At 45.4% G+C, this 13763-nt stretch overlaps 1 protein-coding gene across 13 annotated transcripts in view; it reads right to left on the reverse strand.

Annotated features, from left to right (window-relative positions):
• Positions 1–13763, reverse strand: part of CALN1 (calneuron 1) — a 685843-nt gene that overhangs the window by 172478 nt on the left and 499602 nt on the right. The gene's annotated exons all lie outside the window — the stretch shown is intronic.

The following is a 13763-nucleotide window of genomic DNA, read 5'->3' on the forward strand; positions in this document are numbered from 1 at the left end:
TGAGGGGTGGTGTCCTGTAATCCAAGCTATTTGAGAGGCGAGGCAGGGAGCACTGCTGAACCCAAAGAGGCAGAGGCTGCAGTGAAGCCAAGATTAGGGCCACTGCACGTCACAGCCTAGGCAGAGAGAGAGAGAGGCTCCGTCTCAAAAATAAAATAAAATAAAATAAAATAAAATAAAATTAAAATAAAATTAAAATTAAAATATAAATAAAAATGCAAGATGTAACCACTCCTACGCATTCGATTTACCACTCTTTTGTGACTTGTGATATTACACATATCTTGCTGTTGAAATGGTCATTCTGTTCTAAGGACCACTATTTAGACAAAGTTCAACTTTTCCAATGACTCTTGGCAGTTTCTAGAACTCCCACTACTGTAGCCACTTTTTTTCTTTATAGAGAGAGTCTTGCTCTGGTCGCTCCAGGTTATAGTGGCAGTGTTGCAAACTCAGACTTACTGGCAACCTCTGCTCACAGGTTCAAGAGATTTCTCCTGCCTCAGCTTCCCAAGTGAGGCTGAATTACAGGGCAAATGCCACCACACCCGCTAAGTTTTGTATTTTAGTAAAGATAGGGTTTCACCATATTGGCCAGGTCTGGTTCAAACTCTTGACCTCACACTTTCAACGTGATCTACCTGCCTTGGCCTAAAGTGCTGGAATTACATACCGCTTCTAGAGCCATGCGCCTAGCGACACAGCTCTTATACCTTCTCTGCTCCTCAGTACCTGCGAATTCCATCCTCAGGTTTTGGGCTACGTAACCCCTCTTCTAACCCCTCTTCTAAGAAAGGTACCAGATCACCCACAGGATTCTTGTCTTCCTCTTAGGACTGTTCAAAGGAAGAAAGAAAGGGGTAATAAGTGATAAGTTTAACATGATCTAGTCCCAGCGAGACACCTGAACCATGAAAGGAAGGCCAAAGGAATTACCAACAGCAAGAGATTTGAAAAGCTGTATAAACAGCCACTTTTTTTTTTTTTTTTTTTTTTGGGACGGAGTCTCCTCTGTCACCCAGGCTAGGAGGTGGCATGGCGTGATCTTGGCTCACTGCAAGCTCTGCTTTCCCGGTTCATGCCATCTTCCCTGCCTCAGCCTCCAGAGTAGCTGGATACGCAGGCGCCCACCACCACGACCCGGCTATTTTTGTATTTTTATTAGAGATGGGGTGTCACCTATGTTAGCAGGATGATCTTGATTCCTGACCCTTGTGATCTGCCCATCTCAGCCTCCCAAAGTGCAGGGATTACAGGTGTGAAGCCACTGCGCCTGGCCACAGCCACTTCTTCAGAAAGATGTGAGGGCCAGGCCGTGGTGGCTCACACCTGTAATCCAAGCACTTTGGGAGGCTGAGGCAGGTGATCACTTGGAGGTCTAGGAGTCTGAAAAAAAGAAAGGGAAGGGAAAGGAAAGAAAATGTGTACGTGCTTTTTCTTCTCTTTTCTGGGGAGCTGGTATGTAGGACAGATCCATGGGGGGTATGCATTTTGGGGGTACTGATTGCCATACTTTTGTTTCAAGTGATAATTATGCTGCCGAGACTTTCATGCAAAGGGCATGGTGGCATGTTGAGCCAGCACCCCTGTAGGAAGACGCCTGTATATGAGGTCATCAGCAGTCAGTCCATGGAAAGTGTGATGTCAGCAGAGAAGGAGCCGCCCTGCCCCAGGACTCTGTGCTCCCTCAGTACCTCTGAATCTCCCCATCCTCAGGTTTGGGCTAATGTAATCCCTCTTCTAACCCCTCTTCTAGGGAAAGGTACCTTCTCTGCTCCCTCAGTACCTCTGAATCTCCCCATCCTCAGGTTTGGGCTAACGTAACCCCTCTTCTAACCCCTCTTCTAAGGAAAGGTACCCAGTCACCCACAGGATTCTTGTCTTCCTCTCTAGGACTGGTTCAAAAGGAAGAAAGAAAGGGGTAGATAAGTGGATAAGTTTAACAGATCTAGTCCCAAAGCAAAAAGACACCTGAACCCATGAAAGGAAGGCCAAAGGAATTACCAACAGCAGAGATTGGAAAAGCTGTATAAACAGCCACTTCTTTTTTTTTTTTTTTGGGACAGAGTCTCGCTCTGTCACCCAGGCTAGAGTGCTCTGAGTGTGGGGAAGAGGACCACATAGTCTCTTCCCTTGCCCAGGCAGCAATGGCCCCTTTTTGATCAGCAAATTGAATCAGCAAATAAAAGCTGATTTGATGGGTCTTTCCAAATGCTTAGTCTCTCTATTACTCCCACAACCCAAGGAAGCCATGACTTTCTAAGAGAGAGTCATCATACATGTGACACCGAGCTCCATTAGAATTTGGTTTCAGGCTGGGTGTGACAGCTTATGCCTGTAATCCCCACACTTTGGGAGGCTGAGGAGGGTGGATCACCTGAGGTCAGGAATGCTAGACCAGCCTGACCAACATGGTGAGATCCCCATCTCTACCGAAAATAAAAAATTAGCCAGGCATGGTGGTGCATGCCTGTAATCCTAGCTACTTGGGAGACTGAGGCATGAGAATCACTTGAATCCAGGAGGTGGAGGTTGCAGTCAGCCAAAAAAAAAAAAAGAATTTGTTTTCAGCCAGGTGCAGTGGCTCGTGCCTGCAATCCCAATGTTTTGGAAGGCCGAGATGGGAGCGCTGCTTGAGCCCAGGAGTTCCAGGCTGCAGTGAGCTGTGACGGCACCACTACACTCCAGCCTGAGTGACACAGCAAGACCCTCTCTTCAAAAAAAAAAAAAAAAAAGAATTAAAGAATTTGTTTTCCATGCTGCCAGTTTGTCATTATGCCAGTGTGGTCTGGACTGAAGGACTGGTCATAAATATTGTGGACATTCAGAGGAAGGAAGTGAATCCCTGACAGGCTGTGAGGCAGGAGAACAGGGTTTGGAGACAGGGAACATAAGGACTTCCTGGAGCTAAATCAAATGGAAACACTTCAGCGATGGCAGGAAATATCCTCTCCATTTACATAGGGTGTACGTCGAGTAAATGACTGTAACTTTACTTCATCCTCTTCATTTACATAAGGCATATACCAAGGAACCAATGGAAACCTCGTGAGGGTTTTTTTTTGTTTGTTTGTTTGAGATGGAGTCTCGCTCTGTTGCCCAGCCTGGAGTGCAGTGGTACGATCTCGGTTCACTGCAATCTCTCCCTCTGAGGTTCAAGCGATTCTCCTGCCTCAGCCTCCTGAGTAGCTGGGATTACAGGCATGCATCACTGTGCTTGGCTAATTTTTGTTTGTAGTAGAGATGAAGTTTCACCATGTTGGCCAGGCTGATCTGGAACTCCCGACCTCAAGTGATTCACCCACCCCCGCCTCCCAAAGTGCTGGAATTACAGGCGTGAGCCACCAAACCCGGCCTTAGAGGGTATATAAACCCTAAAAAATTATGTAACAGGGCTCTTGAGCCCCTATGCCTGGGCCTGCTCCCAACCTGTGGAGTGTACTTTCATTTTTAATACATCTCTGCTTTTGTTGCTTCATTCTTTGCTTGCTGTTTGTGCGTTTTGTCCAGTTCCTTGTTCGAGATGCCAAGAACCTGAACACCCTCCCCCGGTAATACCTGGAGAGTGAGCCCCTTATGGGAGGAGAATTGCTCGCAGTTGTTTCAGCCACACACAAGTGTGGGCAGGGTGGAAAGGGGTCTTCCATGTAATCTCTTCCAACGCCATCATTTTACGGGTGAGGAAACTGAGGCAGAGGGACTCATTCAAGGTCACCCATAGATACATGGAAGGGTTGAGGATAGGATCTAGGTCTCCGACAATCACTACCATGCATTTTTGGATACTGCAGAGTACTTGCCAAAAAACCTAGGCATCATCTTTGATTCTGTGTCTTCCTTCAACATGCCATCCCTACGACCAATCCAATCCAAAGAGTATATTTAGAGATGCTATAACAGACCAGACTCTTCACTGAGTTCTTGCAGAAGCTGGAAAAATTTACGTCTGTTATTATTATTATCATTTTGAGCTGGAGTACTGCTCTGTTGCCCAGGTGTGTGCCTGTGATTCTAGCTACTTGGGAGGCTGAGGCAAGAGAATCACTTGAACCCAGGAGGCGGAGGTTGCAGTGAGCCAAGATCATGCCACTGTACTCCAGCCTGGGTGACAGAACAGCACTCCATTTCAAAACAAAACAAAACAAAACAAAACAAAACAAACAAACAAACAAAAATTATAACAGAAATAAGGTTTTCCAGCTTCTGCAAGAACTCAGTGAAGAGTCTGGTCTGTTATAGCATCTCTAAATATACTCTTTGGATTGGCAGATGTCACACACCCTACTAAGACAAAACTGATCACAGCCGGACCACGGTCCTCTTAAAGACTTGCAAGCATAGCCTGAATTGATCCTCTCCCCACTACTCTGGCCCAAATCAGCTCATGCTGGGTTACTCCCTGACCTGGAGTAGCCAAGTCTTTCTTTTGTCCCTAACACCCCCGATCCACGGAGTCACCTGAGTGAGTCAGACTTTGAAACTGTAAATCCAGTCGGAACACACCTGTTTAAACTTAAAGCTGCTTCAGACCACACGGGAAATCACATCCAGACTCCTACCTGATCAGCCCTGCCCACTGTGCATCTGGCACCAGCCAGCCTCCCTCAGTCTGCTCCAGCCAGACTGGCTTTCTTTATGCTCTGGGAACATGCCAAGCTGCTCCTACCTTAGGACTTTGTACCTGCTGTTCCTTCTGCACAGAATGGGATTCCCAGAGTTCTTCATAAAGCCGGCTCCACCTTGTCATTCCTTTAGCCATTTCACCTTCTTTTTTTTTTTTTTTTTGAGACGGAGTCTCCCTCTGTCACCCGGGCTGGAGTGCAGTGGCTGGATCTCAGCTCACTGCAAGCTCCGCCTCCCGGGTTTACGCCATTCTCCTGCCTCAGCCTCCCGAGTAGCTGGGACTACAGGCGCCCGCCACCTCGCCCGGCTAGTTTTTTCTGTATTTTTTAGTAGAGACGGGGTTTCACCGTGTTAGCCAGGATGGTCTCGATCTCCTGACCTCGTGATCCGCCCGTCTCGGCCTCCCAAAGTGCTGGGATTACAGGCTTGAGCCACCGCGCCCGGCCCCATTTCACCTTCTCTGAGAAGCCTGCCCTAACCAGTCATTCCTAAGTAGGCCCCCGTCTATCCCCCCGTTTTATTTCTAACATAACACTTATCCATAAATGGCATTTCCTTGTTTATTTGTTCATCTATTATCTGTTTCCCCCTCTGTCTCTCTCATTCACGGCCAATGCCTGAAACCTGCTGGGCACATAGTAGGCTCTTAGTAAATATCAGTTTAATTACTCAGTCAAAAGATGACAGCCGTAGCTGTTTCTAGGGCACAACATCCTTTTCTTTTTGTATGGCATAAGGGACTTTGATCAAAGAGCTCTCTAGCACCATGTAGTCTCCAGAAAACACTCTCAGTAAAGAAATGCTTTTACTTCCACTAAAGAATAACAGAAATGGCTGGGCGCATGGCTTATGCCTGTAATTCCAGCACTTTGGGAGGCCGAGGCAGGTGCATCACCTGAGTTCAGGAGTTCAAGACCAGCCTGGCCAACACGGTGAACCCCGTCTCTACTAAAAATACAAAAATTAGCTGGGCATGATGGTGCGTGCCTGTAATCCCAGCTACTTGGGAGGCTGAGGCAAGAGAATCGCTTGAACCGAGGAGGTGGAGGTTGCAGTGAGCCGAGATCATGACCTGCACTCCAGCCTGGGCGACAGAGCAATATTCCATCTCCAGAAAAAAGAAAAAAAAAAAGAACACGAATAACAGAAACACGTTTTTCCAGCTTCTGCAAGAACTCAGTGAGGAGTCTGGTCTGTTATAGCATCTCTAAATATACTCTTTGGATTGGCAGATGTCACACACCCTACTAAAACAAAACTGATCACAGCCAGAAAAGCTGGCATCTGTGGCTCACTGGCTGGTTCCGAATGGCTCGCCCTTCGCCAGGATTTGAAATCAAAGGATTTGAAATGCATGCAAGCAACCTGCAGAATGGTGGATCTTCTTACGTCTTGGGCTTTTTCTGTGCTCTAGTTTGTCAAACTGCTGCTGCCTTTTTTTTTTTCTATTCCCCTACTGGGAGGCCGACCCAACGAATCCATCACTTGCCCAAACCAACAGATGCGGCTGCTGATGGTGGAGGGAGAACCAGGCAGGACCACCCCGGGACGTGAGTGAGTCTGCTTTCTGGGACATCTTCAAGAGAAACAGTTGCTAGCTGAAGTATGAAAAATGAAGAGTCTGCCCCAGCAGCTTCCTTCTTGCATCTCTATCAAATCACCGATCTGTTGAATTGGATATGCGACCTGCAACTGCTAAATTGAAGATACCACAGGTCACCTGGCAGGATCTTCCTGAATCATGGAACTTTCTTGCTCAGGGTCCTCCCACTCTTGGCTCCACCCTGACGCCTCAACAGGGGCTCCATGGCTCCCAGTCATTTCTTCCTTTGCCAAGTGCACCCCCCTCACCTCCTTGCCTGAGGAAGATGTTGGTATTAATATGATAATGACTCTACAGTTGGTCCAGGGAAGGCGTGCATGTCAGCAGAGAAGGAGCTGCTCTGCCACAAGGACTCGGCTCTGGGTGAGGGAAAGGGGCCCACATAGGCTTGTCCCTTGGCCAGGCGGCAATGCTTCCTTTTTGAGGCTAGTGGCAAATGAAAGCTGATTTGATGGGTCCTCCAAATGCTCAATCTCTGCATCACTTCCGTGACCCAAGGAAGCCATGGCTGCATTACTTCCATGACCCAAGAAAGCTAGTGTAGATCGCTACACTAGCGATCTCAGTTCATTCCTGGACTACTACAGGTATAGCCGTACAGATGCCCCAGGTGCTGGGCTGCTCCCCCTTGCACAGTCTGCTAGATTCTTATTTCTAAAACCAAGTCCCACCATGCTCTCCTTGGCTCGGCCCTGTAGGATCCCTGCATCCTTCCTGCCTTCACATTCAAAGCTCATCAAGACCTGTCCAGCTTCTTCTAATCCCCAGAAAGTCTTCTTTGATTCCTCTAATGGGAGAAAGTGTCTTCCTCTTTAGCTTGTCATAAATGCCTTTTGCATGGCTTTCATGACTCAGTCCTCTATAATTTATTTATTTTTTGTAGATAAGGTCTTGCCCTGTCATCCAGGTTAGAGTGTAGTGGTGTGACCATAGCTCACTGCAGCCTCAAACTCCTGGATTCAAGCAATCCTCCTTCCTCAGCCTCCTGAGTAGCTGGGACTACAGGCACGCAGCACTACACCCAGCTGATATTTTTAATTTTTTGCAGGAATGGGGTCTTGTTATGTTGCCCAGGGTGGTCTCAAACTCCTGGCCTCAAGCAAGCCTTCCACTTCGGCCTCCCAAGTAGCTGGGACTACAGGCACGAGCCACTGCACCTGTTTCAGTTGTCCACACTTTATCTTAATCTGTCGGTGTCCATGGCTTCTCTTCTCCATCCTGTTCTTCATCTTAATATTTTCCACATAGCCTTGTTCCCTACACTATTTAAGTAGATGTGATCAACACACACTTGTGTTAAAAGAATTAATTTATCATCTTAAATGACCACTCCAGGCCACTAAAATTGCTGTATCATTGGCAGGATAAAGATACAGTTACCTCTTTTTCTCCTTTATATACTGTCAAAGCTTTGGAGAAAAGTCAATTTCCTGTTTTAATATATATATTCTCTTTCTGGTGTTTTCTGCATTCTAAGGTGGTTTCATGCCTATTACGGCATTTTATCTTCATAATAGCTCTTCTGAGATGTGTGCAAAAGTGTTTTGAATAATTGTTGATAAAGTTTCCTGAGAAATAAATATTTACTGAGTGCAATGTATGTGTTAGGCATTGTGCTGGGAGTGGGGACCCAATGGCTGGCAGGGCTTTGCAGAGACTGACAAGTAGAGGACCAATTTCCATGTCATGGGGCAGATGCTCTGATGGGACTGGGCTGACATTTCTACAGGGGAACACAGGAGACACCTGACTCCTGGGGGGTGAGGGAGGCAGCTAGGAAATGTTTTCATAGACAGGGAGAGCTAGCCCGGCAAGGTGCGGTTGGTGGTTGGCAATGTGGACAAAAAAACATCATCTCAGTCTCTCAAAGAAAAGAGAACCTGAGAATCCGGCTTACTGGAACAACTGCAATGAATTCACTATTGCTAGAGAATCAGGGGTAAAGGCTAGGCACAGTGGCCCAAGCCTGTAATCCCAGCACTTTGGGAGGCTGAGGCGGGAGGACTGCTTGAGGCTAGGAATTTGAGGCCAATGTGGGCAACATAGCAAGACATCATCTCTACGAAAAATTTAAGAATGGGGCCAGGCGCTGTGGCTCATGCCTGTAATCACAGCACTTTGGTAGGCCAAGGGGGCCGATCATTTGAGGTCAGGAGTTCAAGACCAGCGTGGCTAACATCTTGAAACCCCATATCTACTAAAAATACAAAAAAATTAGCTGGTTGTGGTGACACATACCTGTACTCCCAGCTGCTAGGGAGGCTGAGGCAGGAGAATAATTTGAACCAGGGAGACAGAGGTTGCAGTGAGCCAAGATTGTGCCACTGCACTCCAGCCTAGGCAATAGAGTAAGACTCCATCTCAAAAACATAAAATTTAAAAAAATTAAAAAATAAAAATAAAAATTAGCTGGGCATAGTGGTGTGAACCTGTAGTCCCAGCTTCTCAGGAGGCTGAGGCAGGAGGATTGCATGAGCCTGGGAGGCCATGGCTGCAGTGAGCTGTGATCATGCCACTGTACTCCAGCTTGGGTGACAGAATAAGATCCTGTCTCAGACATTAAAAAGAAGATATGGATTGAGAATTGACTGTTGGATTTAGCAACATGGTAGTCATCAGTGACCTCCACTAGAGCTGTTTTGTTTTATGGAATGGTAAGAATGAAAATCCAGACAGAGTAGATTCAGGAGTCAATGGGAGAAGAGAATTGGCAGCAGTGAGTATAGACTACTATTTGGGGGGTTGATTCAGAGCAGAGAAGAGGAGTGAGGTTTAACTCTTCTCCACAGGGGAACAAAGAGTTTCATTTGATTATTATTATTATTATTATTATTAATTTTACCCACATCTTACAAGGCATGCAATGTTGTTTTTTAGGATGAGGATTGTCTAAGTATGTTTGTATCTGTATTAGTTCCTTCTCATACTGCTAAATAAAGATATACCCAAGTCTGGGTAATTTGAAAAGGAAAGAAGTTTAATGGATTCCCAGTCCCGCATGGCTGGGGAGACCCCACAATCATGGCAGAAAATGAAGGAAAAGCAAAGGCACATCTTACATGGTGGCAGGCAGGAGAGAGTGAGAGCCAAGTGGAAGGGGAAACCCCTAATAAAACCATCAGATCTTGTGAGATGTATTCACTACCATGAGAACAGTATGGAGGAAATCACCCCCATGATTCAGTGATCTCCCACCAGGTCCCTCCCACAACATGTGGGAATTATGGGAGCTACAATTCAAGATGAGATTTGGGTGGGGACACAGCCAAACTGTATCAGTATTCTAATGGGAATGACACAGTGGAGAGGCTGAAAAGCTGATCAACTTTTTACAACATTCCATTTTTTAAATCTCAAAATGCTCTTTGAGGTCAACATGACCCCTACTCCATAAGTGAGGACTGCAGGAATCAGTGAATTTAGAGATTCCATACTGAGTCAGTGGCACAGCAGGGGTTCAAATCCAGGTCTGTTGAACCCCAAAATGAGCGCTTTCCCCACTGGTCTAAGTGGAAAATAATACAGAACATGCTGCACTGCTTTCCTTAGATTAAAAAACGAATCAACATAGAGGTAATATAGAGCACAGACCTTAAGTTTTGAGCATGCCCTGGCTCAATAAGCCCCTGATGTTCTGGAACTCAGGAGATCTGTCCAGGAAGGAGTCAGATTCCAACGTGACCTGACTATGACGCACTGATTTCAGACCAAGCAGATGGACAACCTCCTCGGGGAGGAAAGTCAGAAGTAGAATATACTCCAGGAGGGCTTGGGGGCTCAAGAGTGAAAAGCCGCTATTCAGTCCGGCACCTGGGTGATACCTGGTGATTTCAGAGCCGCCATTTTCACTGAAAGTACCCCAACTGACATAGTATAGACTGGGCCATCTACGTCGGAATTTTTTTTTTTTTTTTTTTTTTTTTTTTTTTTGAGATGCCGTCTCGCTCTGTCGCCCAGGCTGGAGAGCAATGGCGAGATCTCGGCTCACTGCAACCTCTGCCTCCCGGGTTCAAGCGATTCTCCTGCCTCAGCCTCCTAAGTAGCTGGGATTACAGGCATGTGCCACCATGTCCAGCTAATTTTTGTATTTTGTATTATATATTTTGTATATTTTGTATTTTATATTTGTATTTGTATTTTGTATTATAATTTTGTATTTTTAGTATCATCATGTTGGCCAGGCTGGTCTCGAATTCCTGACCTCAAGCGATCCTCACTCCTCAGCTTCCCAAAGTACTGGGATTATAGGCATGAGCCACTGTGCCCAGGCAGTTCTAGAATTTTAATAGCAGAAAGGAACTGTCTTTTGTTTCCTTTTGTGATGAGTGGGATGATTGAGGGCACATATGTATGCTACAGGGGAGAACTTGGGAGACTGCAGATATGAGTGCCCAGAAATTTTACTATTGGGCATTATTTCAATTTAAAGTATTTTTTAAAATTATTATTATTTTTGTTTTGATAACTTTTTTTAAAACAGAGGTAGGGTCTTGCTATGTTGTCCATGCTGATCTCAAACTCCTGGCCCCAAGTTATCCTCTAGCCTCAGCCTCCCAAAGTGCTGGGATTACAGGGGCTCACTGTGTCCAGTCCCAATTTAAAGTTTTGATTGTATGTAGCAGTGTAGGTACACAGCAAGCCAGGAACATTCATATTTTATTTTATTATTTTATTTTATTTTTTGAGACAGAGTCTTACTCTGTCACCCAAGTTGGAATGCAGTGGCATGATCTCAGCTCACTGCAATCTCTGCCTCCCAGCTTCAAGTGATTCTCCTGCCTCAGCGTCCTGAGAATCTGGAATTACAGGCACCCACCATCATGCCTGGCTAATTTTTGTATTTTTAGTGGGGGGAGGTTTACCATGTTGGCCAGGCTGGTCTCAAACTCAAGACCTCAGGTGATCCAACCACCTTGGACTCCCAAAGTGCTGGGATTACAGGTGTGAGCCACTGCACCCGGCCCTATACTTTATTTTTGGATAGTCAATCCTGCATCTCCGTTCACGGGAGCTTTATGAATTGGTGGGGAGGTGGTGAGTAGCTTTGAAATTAATCACCTTGTTTCTATCTCAACCGAAGACATGGTCTGGACGCCAAAGTAATCAAGCAGCCACTCTTAGCTTTGATGGACTTTCATTTTCTTTCACTTTCATTTTCTGTGAAAGAATTTTGATTTACTTCTTTCAGAAAGATTGACAGGAGGTGGGTGGGACTGTGACTTTTTAATTCATGGTTAAATCTAATATTTTTCTTGACTGTAAGAATTTATCATTAATGATTCTGGAAAGACAAAAACATGGTGAAATCAGATACAAAAGCCTAAAAAGGAAAATAAAGAGGTTTAAAAAATAAAACAAAGACATTCTTTTTTGTAGTAAGAAACTCAGGGATGAAATATTTCACCCTGCAAAAAATCAAACCCCAAAAAAGACACCACTCTCAAACCTTGACACTCTTTTTCTTCCCCGTTACGATCTGTCACCTGTACTGATCACTGCAAACCTAAAATGCCTTCCTCAACCTATAAATGGCAAACCTCTTAAGGAACTTCAGTTCTCAGACAGATTAATGCAGTTTTCCAGTGAATTAGACAGAAATGAAGTGAGTTGATTCTCTGGATTTTTTGTTGTGTTTTGTTTTTGAAGAAGGAGAAGAAACTAGGAGTATTCTCATTTTAAGACTGAAAAATTTAGGCTGGGTGCTGCGGCTCACACCTCGCACTAAGAAAGTGCAAGTTTCTGCCAGGTGCAGTGGCTCATGCCTCTAATCCCAGCACTTTGGGAGGCCAAAGCAGGCAGATCACCTGAGGTCAGGAGTTCAAGACCAACCTGGCCAGCATGATGAAACCCCATCTCTACTAAAAGCACAAAAATTAGCAGGGTGTGGTGGCATGCACCTGTAATTCCAGCTACTTGGGAGGCTGAGGCAGAAGAATTTCTTGAACCTGGGAGGCAGAGATTGCAGTGAGCCCAGCTTGTGTGCCATTGCACTCCAGCCTGGGTGATAAGAGTGAAATTCCGTCAAAAAAAAAAAAAAAAAAAGTGCAGTAATTACCAATCTCTTACATGATATATTCCATCATGGTGAAGTCTGAGATTTTAATGAATCCATCATCTTAATAGCATATATTGTACCCAATAGGTAGTTTTTCAAATCTCACCTCCCTCCCAACCTCTCCCTTTATGGAGCCCCCAGTATCTATTGTTCTCCTGTTTGTCAGGTTTCTTGCCCTGTTCTCATACTCGTCTTGTTAAAATGAGCTTATTATTAGTTTGATCCATTATCCAACTCAAGAGACTCTTGGCTTCCTCCAGTTCCCTATCTTCATTGTAGAGACACAACAGACAACTCAGGGAGGCCCCTTTGTGTAGTCTTCCTATCTGTCAAAGACCTTATTGGTCCTTGACAAGGCACCAACAGACTACCAAGTTTGCCCAGGCACATGTGGTATATACAGTTCCTGGGAGAAGGGGAAGCCCATTTTCTTTTCCTCAAAAGGACTTGCCTCTCCACCCATCTTAGGAAAGTTTTCCAAATATATAAAAACAACAAAGTCTGGATTCTCCAATCCTATGATTGTGATCTTGAAGAAAGAACAGAACACACTTCTGGACAACTTGCCCAAGCTTCAGAGCTGATCACAATGGTGCTAGCCACATTCTCTAGTCTCTTCCATTAGATTTCATGTTAGCTTGTTATTCAACACCAGGCAGACAGGCAGCTCCTCCTGCACCGTGAGACCTGACCCATCACTGCTACCTTAACAGACGGAGTCTCCCACCCAGCCTCACAACAGACATTGCCCAGAGTTCTTTCCTGACGGACAGATCAGACCCTCAGATCACTTTCCACCATGTTGTCTGACTTCTCCGAGTGGCTTTCATTATGATAGGAGACCTGGAGTATCATCAGGCTTTCACATGCCTCTACTTTGGGTCACTTGTTAGTCATAAAAGATAGGCATAGGCTGCTCAATTAAAGCAAGAATGTTCTGGAAGCTGTGGTACTATCAGAGGCTAGGAGAGAAAGCAACCTGAATGGCTTGCCCCTCTCCTTTTCATCAGATTGAGTAGCAGCGAAGTACCTGTCAAGGTAGGCAGTGATTGGTCAGGTCTCATGGTTCGGGAGGAACGTCCTTTCTGCCAGGTCTTAAATGACAAGCTAACATGAAATCTAACACCCACATAATGTGGCCAGCGCTGTTGTGATCTTTCTGAAGGTTGGACAAATTTTCCAGAAGCGTGTTCTATTTTCTTCTTGGAGATCACAAACATAGGACTGGAGAATCCAGACTTTGTTGTTGTTATATATTTGGAAAACTTTCCTAAGATGGGTGGAAAGTCCTTCTGGGGAAAGGAAAATGGGTTTCCCCTTCTCCCAGGAACATCTACCAAAAAGACTATGTTCCTTTCCCAGAGGATAGAGCATAGGGGTATACCAGTTCTCCCGATGAGTTTTAACATGATATAGATAGAAGAGACTTGGAGTTTAGGACATCTCTACATATTTCAGGGTTTTGACTTTTACCGTTCCAGC

The sequence above is a fragment of the Rhinopithecus bieti genome, unplaced genomic scaffold (assembly GCF_001698545.2).
Source record: "Rhinopithecus bieti isolate Rb0 unplaced genomic scaffold, ASM169854v2 scaffold_23236, whole genome shotgun sequence".
NCBI classification, from domain to species: domain Eukaryota; kingdom Metazoa; phylum Chordata; class Mammalia; order Primates; family Cercopithecidae; genus Rhinopithecus; species Rhinopithecus bieti.